The following is an 18,423-nucleotide window of genomic DNA, read 5'->3' as shown; positions in this document are numbered from 1 at the left end:
GTGGGTGCAGCTTTGTATTGTTTCTTTCCCACTCTTCCCATAATGAGGTCTGCTGAATCTACTATTCTCTGCATTTCCACTACCATTAGCCGTGATTGTGAAGTTGAATGGACCATAATTGACGGTTGGATGCAAAACAAGTATGGCAAATTCATGCAAATGTCCATCAGAAGCCACCTTTTGTGGGGTAGTGCAGTTGTGCATGTTCTATTTATGCAGAGAGAAAACTCTTTCCTTGTCATTTCCTTTTTATCATGTGGGGACACATTTAACCTAGATGATGCCTCTGCCAAATGGTGAGCTAAATAAGAGAAGTGGAAGTGGAAGGGCGATTGTTCTCTTTCTCTCACTGCCTCTTCCAACTCCTGAACTCAATTGCCTCTTGAGAGCAGTTGGAAGCCAGATGCTATTTTGAATGGGTCATCATGTTTGTAATGCAATCACGTTAGAATAGTCAGGATGATCTAGGTAGAGCTGGGTTAGGGAAAATTTCTGTGTGGCTAAATGAATTGAAAAGATCTATATTTAGTTGTGTCCAAACACTGTTGAAAGAATGTTTGCACATTGATGGGTTTTCTGTGGCATGGTGGGATAGAAGGAATTTAGCGTTAGACATCAAACAGACTTGCCTTTGAATTATGGCTGTTCCCAGCAATGTGAACTTAAGCTGGTTACTTAACATCTCAATTTGTATCATGTGATTAATGATGTACCTTCCCAAAATTTGAGGAGAGTAAATGGGACAATGCATATAAGGCATCTGTCACAGTTATTGTAATATTTGTTCTCTCTTCTCTTTTGCTGTTTTCCTAAGGTAGGTGGGAGTTGGAGCTTTCTTACCTGGCATATCCCAATTTGTCAAGTGTACTCCACATGGAAGCACATATCTTTCTAATTCTGGAGGACCACAAGAATCATATCGCTGTCACAGCTGTTGACTGCCTTGATTCACTCATGACTCAATTGCTGTATAACCCCACCCCATGCTTTATATGTCTTAGTTAAATTTTTTCATACATGGTTTCAAGCCTGCCATCTGTTCTTGCTGAATCTTTTGACATATTAATATTGTCTTCGGGGTATGATCTTGCCCCTCCCAATCTCATTTCCTTATTCTCATTCTAGTTTAGTTATTCTTCACAAGTTTCATGAGGAAAACTCAGGTGGACCATGGAATAAGGAGATGTGGGTTAGAGTTAAGACCACACAGGAGCTCTCATGGCTTGGGTCTTAATATCCTATCAGGGAGTTTATACAAAAACTCCTATATTGGTTAGGATAAGCTAAATTGTACTGTAGTAATGAACAACCATGAAATCTCAGTGTATTATGAAAAAAACTTTTTCCCTCCTTCTACATGTCCAAAATGAGTCAACAGAAGGGCTTTGTTAGTCATAGATACTCAGGAACTCAGGCTGATGGAAAGTCAATTTTGACATGTGCTTCTAAAATCACCAAAGCGAAGAAAAAGAAATGTGGCAAATAGGGCACTCGTTCTGAAAAGTTTCCACACAAAATTATGCACAGCATTTTCACATTCTATTGGCCAAAGCTAGTCATGCACCCATGCTTAACTTCAAAAATAAAAATGAGGCCGTGCATTACAGCTATGTGCCTACAAGGAGAACTGGGACATGTGAGAACTTCCTAATGATCACCACACTTCCCCATTACATCCTAAGCTTTTGCTTCAAATTCTAATAACGCCTAGACCCACTCTTGAAGCACCTGTGTAGTTCCTACCACATATCCAGAGAACACTCTATTATTGAGCATGTGCTGTATCTCAGACACGAAGCGAGGTGCTTTCATCATACTACCTCCTGAATGGTTTCACAGACAAAGTGACTGCATTTAAATCAGTGGATGCATGGACTGCCAAAAGCACCCTGGAATCTCATAGTCTCGGTCACTTTATACTGAAGGAGGGATTTCTCTCTTTACTTCTATGGGATACAGTAAAGAAATGTCTAATGCTCCCTATGACACTGTTCCACCTTGAAAGACAGTGGTTCTTCCAAGTCTACTATGCAGTATGGTGTGAGGCCTCAGAAAACCTTAGATCTCTCCTACAGTCCTTTGTAGGAACATATTTCTGGGTTTACTAGCTCTGGGACAGCCCTATGGAAGTGGAGAGGAGGACTGAAATGGACATTTAGAATCCAGGGTTATCATCACAACCTTTCTGTAATCACTTCGGAAAGTCCTGGCCTGGTAAATGCCCCCTCCCGGTTTTTGTCTGTCAATAGAGCCTACCTTCTATGCCCTGTTCACCTGCCTAGGACTCCTTCACAGTCCTCCATGCATCCTGTCTCCTGGGAATCACCCAGCCCTTTGAGTATATCTACCTCCAGGCTTCCATTCTACCATCTGTGCCTTATCACCTGCCCCTGAAAGCTCTGAACTTCTGTTGAAGCCCTGTTGGGTTTCGGACTACCCTTTCCAGGTAAGAGAGAAATTCCCTGAGTGTCATCTTGTACAAATACCAAGATGAGGTCTCCCAGGTTGCTAATTTATTTTTTCATTCACGTGGTTTCTACAGATTTTATTATCATGATATGAGACCTGAGGGACCAAGAACATTTTCCTTTCAATACAAATATACTTTAAACTCATCTGGAGAAGGAAATGAAGGTTGCACAAATGTTGACAGCTGATAATCTTGTCAGCCTGGGTCCTGAGGCATCAATGGTCCAGACTCCAGTCCCAAAAAGGCTCATGGAAATAGCTACCTAAGTTTCCTTATGCAAAGTTGCTGCCTTCATCAAGCCCCTCCCAAACTGAGTCTTTATGAAGTTCAGCCCATTTGGCCCCCAAATGGTGAAAAAGTAGGGAAACTTCTGAATTTGGAAACTGGATCAATGGATTTAAGAACTGGCTCTGCCATTTTTCAGCCACATGAACTGAATACTGGCCTATTAAACTTCAGTTTCCCCATTTGTCAAATGGGAATGAGGTATATCGTCCCAAGCTCACCAGGCATTTATGAAGAGTAAACAATAGGTGTGATTACTCTTCGCACATTCCTAAGCACCTTTCAAATGAAGGTGTTCCAAACATGAATATGTATAAATTTAGCATATGTTATATATACATACATACACATAAATATTTTAGCCTGTGTATATACATATGTATGCATATATATTACATGTATATATGAATATATACATATTCAAATCAGTTAAATTTTTTAATTAGTTCAAGAATCTTAGTAGAAGAAGTGATATTGCACCAGAGCCCTAGTATAGGTGGTTAATGAAATGCAACACTATATATCTTGAGCTTCCTGGAAGCCAAGGCAAAAAGGGGCATAAATCAAGTTTGCATAGCTTCTCTTACTGGAAAGAAGTAAGCTTATATGTCTTTCATGAGCAATCTTAAAAGGAGGATTTATCATATAGATAGATAGATAGATAAAAAGATTGATGAGAGATAGATGATAGATATTCTTATATAAGGGGCCCTGAGGAGATACCAGTCAGTATCATAATATCATCTTTTCTTCAATACTCCATTAGTCCCTTCTCCATCAATGTTGTGGTACAATATTAAACTGGAATTTAATGGAGCTATTTTCACTCAAGCATTCTCTCTGTTTCTAGTGCTGTATAATTGTCTTAATGCTATTAATTAATACTGTTAAATGAGATTAATAGATCTCAAAGTTTCTTTCCCCTCAGCATTTTTTAATGAATATACTTAGTATGAGGTCTTTCCTATTGCATAGATTGGCACTGACCATCTGTGTGACCTTAGGCAAGTGAGTTTAACTCTCTTGAGTCTCATTCTAATTTGGAAATTTTTAATCTCATAGTATCAACTTTATTAAAATGTTTGTAAATGTAAAATGAAAAGATGCATAAAAAATGCTTATTGTGATGCTTGGCGAGGAATAAACAATTAATATCATTTATCATTAGACTATCACAGGTGGTATTATATTTGAGGTGGAGTATGACTGTGCATGAAGGAAAGAGCAAGCAAAATCAATGGGGGCACATACATTTTTAACCCACTGATAAATTTGAAGAGACTGTTGAGAAGAGGCAGGAAGGGGTAATTCAGGGATGAGAAACAAATCAGTGAAGTCCAGGGTGTACAGATACACCAGTTGACACACTGGATGCATCAGGGAGAGAGAGAAAGTAAGATTTCAAAGGAAGGTAAGAATGTTGTGCTTATAGAAACACAAGTGGAGAAGCGAGACAGTTCTTCTTCAGGCCCTTCCTGGAGGCTGAATTTTGGTCAAGTTCCATCTTTTACATCATCATTCCCAACTTTGCAAACTCTTAAACTCAATTTATCAGGATACAGAGTTGAGAGGATTGTCAAATAAAACAAACTTACAAGATACTGATGGAAATAATAGGCAATGATCTTTTTAAATCATATCTTCCCTCCAAAAACATCCCTAAGTCTTTCCTATCTCAGAAATCTGAGTTGCCCAAGATACCTCACCTTCTAAATCTAATTGTCACCAAGTCTTGCTGGTTCTATACTCTAAACTTCTCTCCGATCATCATCTCTTACGTGAGAAACCTCAACAGCCTCTTAATTGGTCTTACCAAATCCACTCTTATTTGCCTCAAAACCATTCTCCAACCACAGCAAGTGTAAATTGATATTTTATGTATCTTCATTTAACAACCACCACACCAATACTCAGGCTGGAACTTCCTGGAGCACATTCCAGAACCAAGAGATTGAGCTGAGTTTGAACTTGTGCATGTAAAAATGCCATTAGGCAGTCCTATGCATTTAGTGCCATGCTTCATGCTGACTCATAACCCTACAAAGTGGAATCTGGCCTGCCTGAGGCCAGCAGGAGTCCCTAAAAGACCCCAAACTGCCCATTCATCCACATTTGTCCCTTTCTCCCACCAGACATGCCAGCCTCAATCCCCTTCTCGATCTTGAAACACCTGCTGGCCCTGCCATTAACATCAACAAATAATGAGGAGCTGTACTAATAACAATTATCATAATAAATTGGCCTTTGATTACATCTGTCACCTGAGAATTTCAAAGACTTTACAAACATCAATTAGTAATTACAGCTCCAAGGATTGCTCACAGAAGCAGGGATCATTAAGGTCAGCTAAGAGCTGTGCAGGGAAGCATGAAGGGCAGCTCTGGCTTAGGTTGTCTTAGACCTGGGAGTCGCCAATCCCTGGTTGAAGGTCAAAGCCTCTCTCCATGAGGTTCGAAAGAACCACACTTCTGACATCCCGATTAGGGGTAATTTGTACAGCTGTTCAATTGCCTCAGAGTCCTGGTGCTGTGGAAGGGAAAACATGAACTGTAGTTTTGAAAGGGAGCTTATAGATTGTGCAGTTTCTTTCTTTTGGCAGAAAAAGAAACTGAAGTCCAGAGTGGAGAAGTGATTTGCCCAAGGTCAGAGCCATGCCTTGAACCTAGTCTCCCACACCTTATCTACATTTATTTACTCTGAAAAATTGTGCCATCATTGGCTATGCTTTCCTCTGTAAGGAGATGATGATGGTGGTGGTGGTGTGGTGGGGGGGGGTGATGATGATGATGATGATGATGATGATGATGATGATGATAAAAAATCCAACATTTATTAAGGGCTTGCTCTGAGAGGATACATAGATAAATAAGATATAGTTCCTGATTCCTACCCTCAGGAAACCCACAATCCAGTGGACAATAGTTATGAAAACAAATGTTTACAATAAAATATAATAGGAATGACATTGTTGGAATACCCAGTGTACAGCTGGAAGCCTTGCAGTTGAGGAGATATGTAGGTGCTTAGGAAAAATCTCACAGAAACAGCAACATTTGAGCTGAATATTGAAATCTAAGTGGGTATTTCTCATGCAAACAATAGGGCAGAGGACACCGTGTGTCCTGCAAAGGGAACACCTGGGCAGAGGTTTGGAAATCCATGATATATTTGTGGAGATTTGGTGAAGTTGGTTCCAGGATATAGAGAGAGAAGACTAGAGAGAGACAGAGAGCAAATAACGTGGAGAAGGCCTTGCATGCCATGCTAAAAAGCTTGGAATTTATTCTGTTGAAGACAGGGAAAATGATCTTGTCATTGATCCCAATATCAATTTATTATAATAATAAAAACTATTCATATATACCTCTTTGCATCTTTCAGGCACTTGCGCAGTCAAAATTTTGTTCAACCCAGTGAGATGTGCAGAGTGTTGCCACCATGCTGTAGATGTGGACACTGTAACTCAGAAAGATTAAGGAATTTTTCTAGGTGACTCAACCAATGAGAAATGAAGTTAGAGTTTGAATGTCTATCTTCATTCATTTTTTATGGCATAGGTAGTATGTGCCAGGCACTATGCTATCAATGAAAAGGATGGGTAGGTCTCTTGTTTTCATGGTCTTTACATCTGCTAGAGAACATGGAAAGTGACAATTAGAAAATATACAAAAATATAAAGGTCCTGAGGATGAAATAAATTCAGCACATTCAGGAATTCGAAACAAGATCAACACACTTGGAGGGGGAGAATGGTAAGAAGCTAGCCACAGAGAGCAACGTTGGCTTACACAGAGCAATAAGGGTCAAAGAGAGGAGTTGGGACTTTATTCTTAGTCCCCTGAGAATCCATTGGAGAGTTTTAAATGGAGCGTAGTGGGATCTGACTTAAGAAATTAAAAAATTATCTGGTTAACAAGGGGGACATTAATTATTGGGGTCATGGAAATCTGCAGATAAGTAGACAAGAAGCTATAGAGTCATCCAGGCAAGAGATGGTGGCAGTTTAGATCAAGGCAGTGACAGCTGAAGCTAAAAGAACATGATGTATTCAGTATATGGAAAAATATTTATTGTTCTCTCTCTCTTTAAAAACATGTTAATATGAAAGTTTTCAAATGTGAACCAAAATAAAAATAATAGATTTGTTTCTGTATGCCCATTACTCAGCATCGACAATGGCCAATCTTCTCTCTACCCCAACTCACTCCCTCTGCTCTGCCAGATATTTTTAACCTCTTATTTTAAGGTCACTTCTTTTAATCTCACAGAAAAGTGTCATTAGCAGTATAAAGAACTTTCATAAACTTTCCACCCCAATTTCCTAAGTTTTTACAGTTCACTATATTTGCTTTACTAGTCCATTCTCCCTGTGTCTGTCTCTGTCTCACCCAACTGACCCCGCTCCATCTGTCTCTCTGTTTTTCTATCAATCAGTTGATCAATCACCTCTTCATACCTAAACACTTCATTGTGCTTCCCCAATACAACATAGTACAAATACTAGGAAATTGACATTGATGTAATACTCGTAGCCCCAATTTTGTCAATTATCTCAGTTATGTCTTTACATTATTTTTTTTTAATTTAGTCCAAGATCACATCTTGCATTTAGTTGTCATGTGACTTTAAATTCCTCGTATCTCTATTTTTCCTTGGATTGCATGCCCTTAAGTCTTGAAGATTACAGGCCAGTTATTTTGTAGAATGTCCCCTCATGTTGGGTTTTTCTGAGGTTTGCTAACAATTAGATTTAGGTTATGCCTTTCACGATGTGGAGTTCTTCTCAGTGGATCATATCAGGAGGCATGTGATACCCATGTATTCCATTTCTGGTGTTGTTAACTTTGATCACTTAAAGTGTTCCCCACCTAGGTTTTCTCCACTATAAACTACTATTTCTTTTTAATGTAGATTATTGTGTAAGGATATAATTCTAGACGATAGAAACATCCTGTTCTTTATCAAACATTCATCCCTTAGTTTTAACATTTGTTGATGATTCTTGTCTAAACCAATTCTTGGTAAGATATTTGCCAAATAATGATTTTCTGATTCCATCATTCCTTCTACACGAATTAGTTGTTGTTTATTGTAAAGATGAGCTCTCCTTTCTCACAATTTTAAAGTACTATTTATTTCTCTTAGTAAAAACTCATAGATTCTTATTTTATTTAGTAAGTAATGAGCAATTACCATCATTATTTATGTTTATATAGTGTCTCAGTCTTAGCTAGTGGGAGTCCCTTCCAATTGGTTCCTATATCCTTATTTTTTCTGTTTTTTTTTTGAATATTTTACCAACTTTTAATCATATAAAAACCATATATATCTTTTGATTCTTGTTTATATATTTTTTTCAAAGTAAAAGGATGGAATAGAATTTCTTTAACAAATTAACTTGAGCTATCGTTTTGAATATTTAAATAAAACAAACAGTATGGGGCTTCCATTTGTCTCTCTGCCCGGGTCCTGCAAATGTAGGGAGTGGGCCTTCAGGGAAGTACCTGTGTCCTTCTGACATGTCCCCATGTATTTTTACATTTACTTTTACTTATATTTTTATGAAAACATATCTAAATTTTTATATTTTGGAACTACATAATTACATTTTCTTTTTCATTTCCATAAGTTCTGGAAAACTTATTTTTGTTCTGGCACAATGTATTTGTGCTTTTTCTACCCCAACCCCACAGTAGAGAATGGTACTTAGAAACCAAAATCTGGAAACTAGTGGGTGTCATTGCTAATGGAAGTCATTGCTTCCCGCCCTCTCAGAGGACAAAAACACAATATATACACATATGTGTATATCTTCATTTACCTATTTATTTATATTAAAAACCAAGAGTCCATAATGATACCCCCAACTGCAATCCAGCATCCCAGTCTTCACCCTCCCCCAACCCATATTTTAACTTGCTTCTCTGACAGTGGAAAACTTGACTTATTATTCACAATGCATTTACTTATTTGTTCAACCCTAGAATACCCAGAAAGTATTTTCAGAATTATTAACCTATACCACTTTGTTAAACAAATCCATTAACTAGTGTTAACATATGCTTATAGTTTTTTCTATTTTTAGTCCCTTAAGCTGTATAAAACATTGTGTTCAAAAGTTACATGATTTAATTCTTTTTCTTTCCCTAAAGTATAGTTAAATACCTATTGGAAACACAATAGATTTATTTGTTTCTCTTTGTTTCTAACTTTAGATTCACTTCCCCCATGCTTATTGAATTTTTTTCCAATATATAAAGCATTATAACATGATTCCAAAAGCCTAAGCTATACAAAACAATGCATACAAAAAAGTATATTCCATTTATTTGACCCCATTTCTACTATCCCCTGTGAATAAACACTGTCATTGGTTTCTTGTATTTTTTTTTTCAAAATGAAGAGATTCATGTATATTTTATTTCCCATTCTTTTTATAGAAAAGGGGACATACTATAGATACCTGAAATCACTTTTTATTAGTTCATAGAGGTCTTCCTCATTCTTTTTTACAGCTTCATAGTATTCTGCTACATAGATATACCTTAATTTATTTTATTTTGGAAAGCAACTTTATTGAGTTTTTCGAATTTTGGAATTTTTTGTTTTTGCATTTACTTTCACTTATATTTTTATGAAAACATATCTAAATTTTTATATTTTGGAACTTCATAATTACATTTTATTTTTCATTTCCATAAAAATCACTAAATACATTTTCAATATTTTTCAATCACAAATATTTCCACAATAAAGGAATGGGCACATATGTATTTGTTAGAGGTGTGTCAGAGTACATTCCTGTAAGAGGGATGGTTGGCTCAAAGGTGAATATATACTTTCCAAGGTATTTCTAAATTCCCTTCCTAAAGGGCTAAATTCCCTTCCTAAAGGGCTGAATCAATTTGCATTTCCTCCAGCAATGTTTCAGATTATTCGTTTCTCTACAGCCTCACCTACAGTGTGTGGTCTAACTTTAATTTTTGGAAAAGTTAAGCATAAGAAATTTTATCCAGATATAGTTAAATTCCCTTTCTCTTATTAAAAGTGAAGCCAACAGCTTTTCATATATTTAGGAAACTTTTTATATAGCATTTAAACTACATGCATGTCTTTTGCCCAATTTTCTATCAAGATTTTTACCTTTTTTCCCCCCTAAATTTTTAAAAGCTCTTTATATATCAAGGATATTAACTCTTTATCTGTGATATATATTGCATTTTTTTTTTAGACTTTGCTTATAGTGTTTTTGCTACACCAAAAAAAAAAAAAGTTGTTGAATACTTCAATCTATTTTTATTGCATTCAGATTTGAGTCACAGTAAAAAGCCTTTTCTTACACCAAGGTTCTAAAGGAAGTTATCTAGAACTTGTATAGTTAAATTTTTTGTTATGTTTAAATGTCTGCTGTTTGGTTTGTTTTCATATATGGTGTAAAGTATGTATCTAATAATATCCTTTTACCCCAATATCTATTTCGTTGTCCTAGTAACATTTTTTTAAAGATCATCTTTGTCCCCTCAAAGCGGCATTTCTCATATTTTAAATTGTCACTTGTTCTTGGTTCTTTTTCTGGATTTTGCGTTCTATTCCATAAGACTGTTTGCCTTTTTATGCACTAGTACCATGCTGTTACAATTGTAGAGGCTCTGTGCTTTAATATCTGATAAGCCAAATTCTCCAACTTAGATTTTCTCTTTCAGTGATTTCCTAGTTCTTTTTGCATGTGTATTTTCCATATAAGCTTTAGTGTCAACTTATCCAGCTCCATAAAAAGCCTATTACTAATTTTACTGGGATCTCATTAAATTTATACATTAATTAGGGTAAACTGACCTGACACCTTTAAGATGTTGAATTATCTTAGCTGAGAACAAAGGATGGCTTTCTATTTGTTCAAGGCTACTTTTGTGTCTTTCAGGGTGTTGTAAAATTTTCTTCATATAGGTTTTACACTTCTTGCTAAGTTTATTACCAAGTATTTAATCTTTGTTACTGTTGTAAATGGGATTTGGTGTCCTCTGACTATCTGATTATTGGTTTTATATATGGCTACTATTCACTTTGTATGTAAATTTTATATCCTGCTACCTTGTATCATTGATTCTCCAAGGATTTTTCAGATGTACTGTTAAATAATCTGCAACCAGAGGTGGTGTAAAGTTTATTTTCCATTTTGTATGCCTCTAATTGATTTCTTTTATCCAGTTGCACTGTATAATACTTGGAGTACAATGTAAAGGGGTGGTAGAGATAGAGAATATCCTAGTCTTGATCTTACTGTTGGTGCCTCTACCGGGTCTCTATTAAGTAAGATGCTGGTTTTAGGACTAAGATAAATTTTTATCATATTATGAAAGTATTCATCAATTCCTATTTTCTTGAGTTTTGTTTAAAATCAGGAATGGGCATTAAATTGTGTCAAATGCTTTTTCTGCCTTAATAGAGGCAATAGAATGTCCTCCTTGGATCTGTTAACATGGTGTATTATATAAATGGATTTCTTAACATCGAACCAACCTTCCATTTCTAGAATAGGAATTCTATTTTATTATGGCATTTTTGTTTTTCTTACTGTAGCATTGAATTCTGTTCACATATCATTATCTGACACTTTTACACATTCGAAAGTAAAATTGGTCTATAATTTCACCTACTCCACCCACTTTTTGTGGTATTGTCTTTACCAAGATTAGGTGTCAATGTTATGCCAGATTCATTAAAAAATGAGAAAGTTTTTTTTTTTTTTAATTTCCATGCTGTAGGACAATTTATGTTAGTACTATCTTGTCTTTAAAGATCTGATAGAAATTCCCTGTGAAGACGTCTAGGCATGGTGTTTTTTTAATGAGGCAGCTTCTTAATATCGTCTTGTATTTCTTAGTGAAATTAGATCTGTTTAAGTTTATATTCCTGATAGAATCCATTTTTATAAACTATATTTTCCTAGAAAATTATTAATTCCATTTAGCATTTCAAAACTATTTTCAGAGATCTGAAGACTAGTCTCACTTTTTCAATTTCTTCTTTTTCAATCACTATTTCCCCGTCATTTCTTATTTTGAATATTTGTGCTTCCTTTCTTTTTTTCTATTATTTTTATCTTCTCTACTATGATAGTTTCTGCTTTTGTCTTTATTATTCCCTTTTGTGCATGTTTTTTAGATCACTTATTTTTGTTTTTCTAGATTTTTGTACTGGAAATTTAATTTTTTTTCATTATTTTATTTTACTGATTACTTTCATCTAGTCACTGCTTTAAATGTTTTTTTATAGATCCTGGTATGTAGTTCTTATTATATTTTGTTTAACGATATTTAAATTTTTATTTAAAACTTTTTTCACCAGGAGTTGGTAAAAATATATATATCTTGTAAATTTCCAGGTGAGAGGACCTGTTTGGTTTTTAATATTCTTAAAAATTTTTCTTTTTATTACATCGTAATCATAGACTGTTGCTTATAACATTTCTACTTTATGGGACATAGTGTTGTTTTCTTAATTAGCTGATATATGGTCAACTTTTGTGAATGTTTTATAAACTCATAAGAAGGTTTTTCTCTATTGTCAGTAAGGTTTGATACATATCAAGATCTGCACAATTATTTCAGCACTTATATATCCTTGCCTATTTTTTTGCCACTTGATTTGTCTTATACTGACAGTAGCTTTCTATTATTCTTGCATGTCCTATAGTTTCTACTTCATAAAGGTAATTATTGGGACTTTGGGTTCATAGATATTCAAAGCTGTTATATTTCTTGCGAATTGTGGGTTTGAGCATTTAAAAGTGTCCTTTGTTATGTTTAATGCTCTTTAAGTTGCATTTTATTCTGTCTGATATCAAGATCACTACTACTGCTTTTTTTTTTCTTTTTTTTTTACATTTACAATTTCTCCTTTTCTTTTATTGATGTCTTTCTAAATCACTCTGTTTTAGGCGTGACCTTTATATATAGCAGAAAGTTAGGTCTTGCTTCATGAGACAGTTTGAAATCTTTTTCATTTAATTATATGAGTTAAACCCAATAACATTTGTTGGTATAACTGATATATTTGGTCTCAATTCTGTCATGAATTCTTTATATCATAATTTAATTTATTAATTTTGTAACACTTGCTAAAGTGTTTTCTTTCTTTTATTTTAAAATTTCATTTGATATTTTAAAAGTTTACATTTTTGTTGTAGTAGTTATATTTGTTCTCATACTTTTTAATACTTTTAATTCTCTTTTCTTATTTAACCTTTTCCTATCTGGTTTATCAAAATTTTTCCCAGAATTACTGAGGTATAATTAACAAATAAAATTTATATATATTTAGCTGTATGATGTGATGTTTTGATATACTTATACATTGTGAAATGATTACTGTGATCCCACTAATTAACATATCTGTCACCTCACAGTTATTATCATTGTTTGTGGTGAGAACACTTAAGATCTAATCTTTTAGCAACTTTTAAGTATAAAATACAGTGTTATACAAATCTCTAGAATTTACTCATCCTGCATAACTGTTGGACCAACGTCTCCCCATTTCCTCTATCTTCCAGCTTTTGACAATTACCATTCTACTCTCTGCTTTTATGAGTTTGACTTTTTTTAGATTCCACCTGTAGGTAGAATCATGTAGTATTTGTCTGTGTCTGACTTACTTCATTTAACATCGTGTCCTGTAAGTTCAGCCCTTTGTTGCAGATGGCAGAATATCTTTCTTTTTTAAGGCTCAGTAATAGTCCGTTGTGTGTATATATACCACATTTTCTGTTCATGCTCCTAGCTGCCCCCAGGTTATTGGCCATGTTGATCCCCCCACAGTGTTCTGATTGAGACAAGAACAAATGGACCTCTTGGGCAATGTCTTGCATAGCTGGAGTAGCCAAGCACTCACCCTACTCTCACTTCTCCCCTTGAAAGAAATCTTGAGTTGAGAAGGTCTCTCTTGGCACTGAGCTGTGCCATATGACATGAGTAAATTAAAACTATTCTTCTTACCTTCTTCAGTGTATCTATTCTCAGACCTTTTGCTCCAACGGGAACTTCTCTATTGGACTTCTGAGCTCCCACAAAAGTACTTTCATCCATGGGTGGTTGTCAATATTATATTTCTTTGGGAAGATGTGTGCTGAAAATTCTGCCATCTTGCAGACATCACTGGTTTGTCAGTTTTTGATAGTATTCATTGATTTTTCACCTATTGTTATGCAACAATCAATGGACTTATTTTACTCTCCTGTTTCCCCATTTCTTCTCTTTATCATTTTTATTTGCATTATTTCTACAATATCAGAAAATATAACATTTATATATTCTCTTTCAAGAGTGTTCCTACCTTATTTTAGCCTTAGATTTCAAATTAAATACATTAAATGCTTACCGTCAGTCCTTTCGCTAAAATTTTCTCAGTTATTTCTTTGTTGAAGTTTATCTAACTTGTCTTCAGGAGAGACTCACGAGTACAGTATTATCTGAATTATTGAATGTTGATAGTTATTTTTCCGTAGCTTTTTTTTAAGGCTACTTGAAAGACACTTGTCTAGTTATAAAATCCTGGGTTCATAATTTCTTTCTTTAAGTTTTTTGAAAAGGCTAATTCATATTTCCTGGCCTTGTATGTTGATTTGAAGACATCTCATGACAACCTAATTCTCTTGCCCATGTGAATTATTTAATGTTTTTGCCTGGAGTCCTTTTTTTTTTAATTATATAGTTTTACTAAAATCTTAGAATTGATCTTTCAGGTCTTCAGGTTCTTTAAATATGTAGGCTCAGATTGTCTTGTGATTCTAGAAATTTTCCTTGGGTATTGCTATGAATCTTTCCCTATCCGGTTGTTTCATCTATCCCTCAGAGATATCAAGTATACATATATTGAATCTTCTTTGTCTTTCTTGTAGGTCACTTTTTCACCTGCCCTCATTACTTTTCCTTTTATCTCTTATTCATTCTCTTGCTTCTTTTCTTTTTCTTCAGTACTCCTTATTAAAATTTTTTTGGGGACATCCTGTAATTTAATCTTCATTTTTGATGTGCCTTTATTTTTCTTTCTTTCCTGAGTTAACTACAGATGTTAGTAAAATAATGTTTGTGTGCTCCATGAGGAAAAAAATACTGAAAAAGCAGGAGTTCTGCCAGTAGCTGAAACTAGATTCAACATCTGAGAACTTGAAGCAACCTTAGAATACCCTACATACTCTACCAAAGTGGCCTTCTCTACTCCTTTTTCTGTCATTTGATTGATGGGGAAATTGAGCCACAGATAGGGGGAGTGACTTGCTCAGTATTGCCCCAGCACTGGCAAAGCTTTGAGTAAAAGCAGGTCTCAACAGAAGCAAAACAGTGAGCACATTATATTCTACTCCAAAGCGATATACAACTGTATGCAGATATGAAAATCTGGAGTGGGAAGTGGGACATGGATGAGGTCAAAATGATGGAGAAATGAAATTGTACTGTAGAGATAGAACAGAAAATATAAAATGTTTCTTCTTTTCCCAAAGCCTTATACAATCTAAGCACAAGGAAAGTACTCATTTCCTGTTTATTGAGCTGACTGGGGACTTTGGGCATATGCTTACTGGCCAGACTTCCCATATGATAGAATTTCCAGCATGTTCCTGATGTGTTTGCTAACAGTTCTGTCACCCAGAAGGTCAAGAGAGTGACTCAGGACTTTGTTATTCTGTACCTATTTCTAACCAACAAAGACAAATTGGTTATGGAATTAAAGGTGTCAGAAACTTGGGAGAAAGCGTACATGTCAGTGTCACATTTGTGAGAGCCAGGGAGAGTTGAGCATAATCAGATATGCACTGTAGGTTATAGAAAACAAATTTTAATAGATGTGGGGTATGGGAGGTGGTATTAGGAAATGGCTCAATTTCATGCATCAGTTGTGGAAGGGAAGATGATTCCAAGGAGAATTAGAAAGTCCTCACAAATGACACAATGAGAAAGAGAAGGTGGTAGAATAAACCTTCGCAGCTACCCAGGATTCCCTTTGATGCGATACATTTTAAAGAGAACATTCCCACAGAAGCCAGATTAGTGACTCAGAGGGAGGATGAAGGAGACTTCTGAGGTTCTAGTAATGTCGAGTATTTTGATCAGAGTGCTGGTCATAGGCGTGTGTTTCCTTTAAGAAAAGTTCAGCAACCCATATTTAAGATGATTAAACTTGCCTACATATATGTTATATTTCAAATTAATTATGAATCAAATTTTAGGATTTAGCATATTTCCTTCAGGACTTATTTTTTAAATGCTTAGATTTGCATGTTAGTTGTAATAAAAATTGCACTTCATTCATTTATTTTCCTATGCTTACTACTCCATGTAATTCGTGGCCCTCATAATCATTTTTGTTAACTGCTTTATAATATTCTATTGTGTGGATAGACCACAACTTCCTTTATATGCCTGTAGAGTTAGACATATATGTTGCTCTTCATTGTCACATTTATAAAGAACACCAGAACCGATGACTTTGAATATAATTTTTCTTCATTTAAGATTATTTCCTGAGAATAGATTCTCAGATATAAAGAGATTAGATTGGCTCTTTCAAAGTCTAGATATATATTAATAAATTACCCCCAGCAGTACTGGCCTTATCAAACACTTGCCCACTGTTCTATTCAACAATCATGTGCATAATTGGCAAGTTTCTTAATATAGCATTTGCAAAAATCTTTTTTCTTTGCATTAATATAAAGTGGAGGTCCTTCCAACCCTCTCTGGTCTCTCGGCACCTTTCCTTGTCTATACAGCTTCTCAGTGATGATTGTTGAGGTGCTGGAGGACTATTTGCAGATCTTCTTCAGTTCTCTGGGGGTCATGCTTTCTTAAACCATCTCAGGCTTCAGTTCACTAACCCTTTAAACCAGAGAACAAAAATGAAAGCCAACAGGTTTTGAAGAACTTTGTCGTTTCTTCAAACATTAAAACGTGAATTTGCTCACTTTCATCATCATTTTTAAAGTTTAACTCATTTGTGACTTAGGCTTTTTTGGCATCACATCTAGAGAGTTCTGCTTTATTTTTATAGTTTTTCTCAGTCATTTTTCCTTCTTTCCATCTTCCGAATTAATTCTTTTTAAAAAACTCTTTTCCTTGAAAGATATATTTCAAATATGTGAATACCTCAATGAATACTCCATATATTTGAACCATAATGTGTCATATTCTTTTAACATTTCTACATTTTCCATTTTATTAAATAAAACAATTAGTTATTTTAAAAAGGAATACTTTCAAAATAAAAAATAGAAGAGAAAACACTTGTTCCAAAGAATAAGTCATTTCAACCCAAACTTCTGTGTTAAGGAGGGCTGATAGATACTACTAGACAGAGTATCAGTATCTGAAGTGAATTTTACCCTACTCTCAAGCTCTTTTGGTGGGAAAATACAGCAGTGGCATGTGAGTGCTTAAGCAATTCAGGAGGTGAGTAACCAGTTAAAAAACCAACCAAGATTCTGATGAACAGATGAATGCCAGCCTGTAAGAAGGATTCTGGTACATGGCACAAAGCTCTGCCATTGGCATTTTCCAAATTACTACTTATATTAATTACCTGGAAGAAGTTTGAGAAAAATTATGTCTGAAACCTTGCAGATGGTAGAGAATATGATGATAGGCTGTAGTAATCAGATGAGTCAAAGAAGATAGAATTTAGTAGTGGTCTATACGACTCTGTACTTGGGCTCCAGAAATACAATCACATTTATATCTGTAGAAGCAGGCAGATTTTTTTTTGTTTTTTTGATGGAGGAAATGTTGATGGCACATTCATTATGATCAATGAAAAACCGGGATGTTGGCTATGTTAATAGAAGCCCAAGATAAGTAAGGAAAACAGAAAGCAGTGATGATCTAAGTAATCATATATTGACAAGACCAATGTAGACTGCTGCTTCATGTTCTAGTCCCTTCTTATAAAGAGGGACAAACTGGAGGATGTCTTAGGATGAGTAGCTAGGATGGTTCAAAAACCTTGAACTCATCGCATGAAGACTTGATGATAAATAAGAATGTCGATGAACCAGAAAACCATCTTCCAATATCCAGACATCTTTCCTACATGGCCAAGGGCAGACTTTCTGTGGTCTGAGGAACAGAATCAAGACCATTGGGAAGTCACGTTTGGGTTCTACGTCATACTAGACTTGATGATTTCTAGCATTCAGAGGTGTACATAAATAAAACAGACCGCGCTGTAGCCATTACCATTTCTTCTCTACTTCTGAGTGCATGGAGGGCTCCATTTCCTTACCTCACTGATGTTAGGCATCGCCATATGACTGGTTCTAGCCCATGAAACCTGAGTCAAAGCAAAAGTGTTACTTCTGATGCAGAGCATATAAGTTAAGATTCTTAAGCATTCTTTTTTCCTGCCTCATTAAATACTGAAGCCTTGTGTTAAAGTAGGGGTGCCAGCCTATCTTATGATGAGAGTGTCCCCCAGGCACTACATTACATCCCCCAGACCCAGCCATGCACCTATGCTAGACATGTAGTTTGAATGGAAAATAAACCTTTGCTGTTCCTAGCCACTGAAGTCCATGGGTTTTATTACTTTTGCATAACTTTTTATCCTAACATAAATGCCTTCAAGATACAGCAGTTTCTTATGAGTGAGCATTAGCAAGACAAGCAGTGGATTCT

The 18,423-nt window shown here is 35.4% G+C and overlaps 1 protein-coding gene across 2 annotated transcripts in view; it reads left to right on the top strand.

The window, feature by feature from the left end:
- PTPRT (protein tyrosine phosphatase receptor type T) overlaps positions 1-18,423 on the top strand; it is a 937,324-nt gene that overhangs the window by 738,660 nt on the left and 180,241 nt on the right. The gene's annotated exons all lie outside the window — the stretch shown is intronic.

This window comes from Pteropus medius, unplaced genomic scaffold, assembly GCF_902729225.1.
Source record: "Pteropus medius unplaced genomic scaffold, Ma_sr-lr_union100, whole genome shotgun sequence".
NCBI classification, from domain to species: domain Eukaryota; kingdom Metazoa; phylum Chordata; class Mammalia; order Chiroptera; family Pteropodidae; genus Pteropus; species Pteropus medius.
This window is presented reverse-complemented; position numbering and strand designations above follow the sequence as displayed.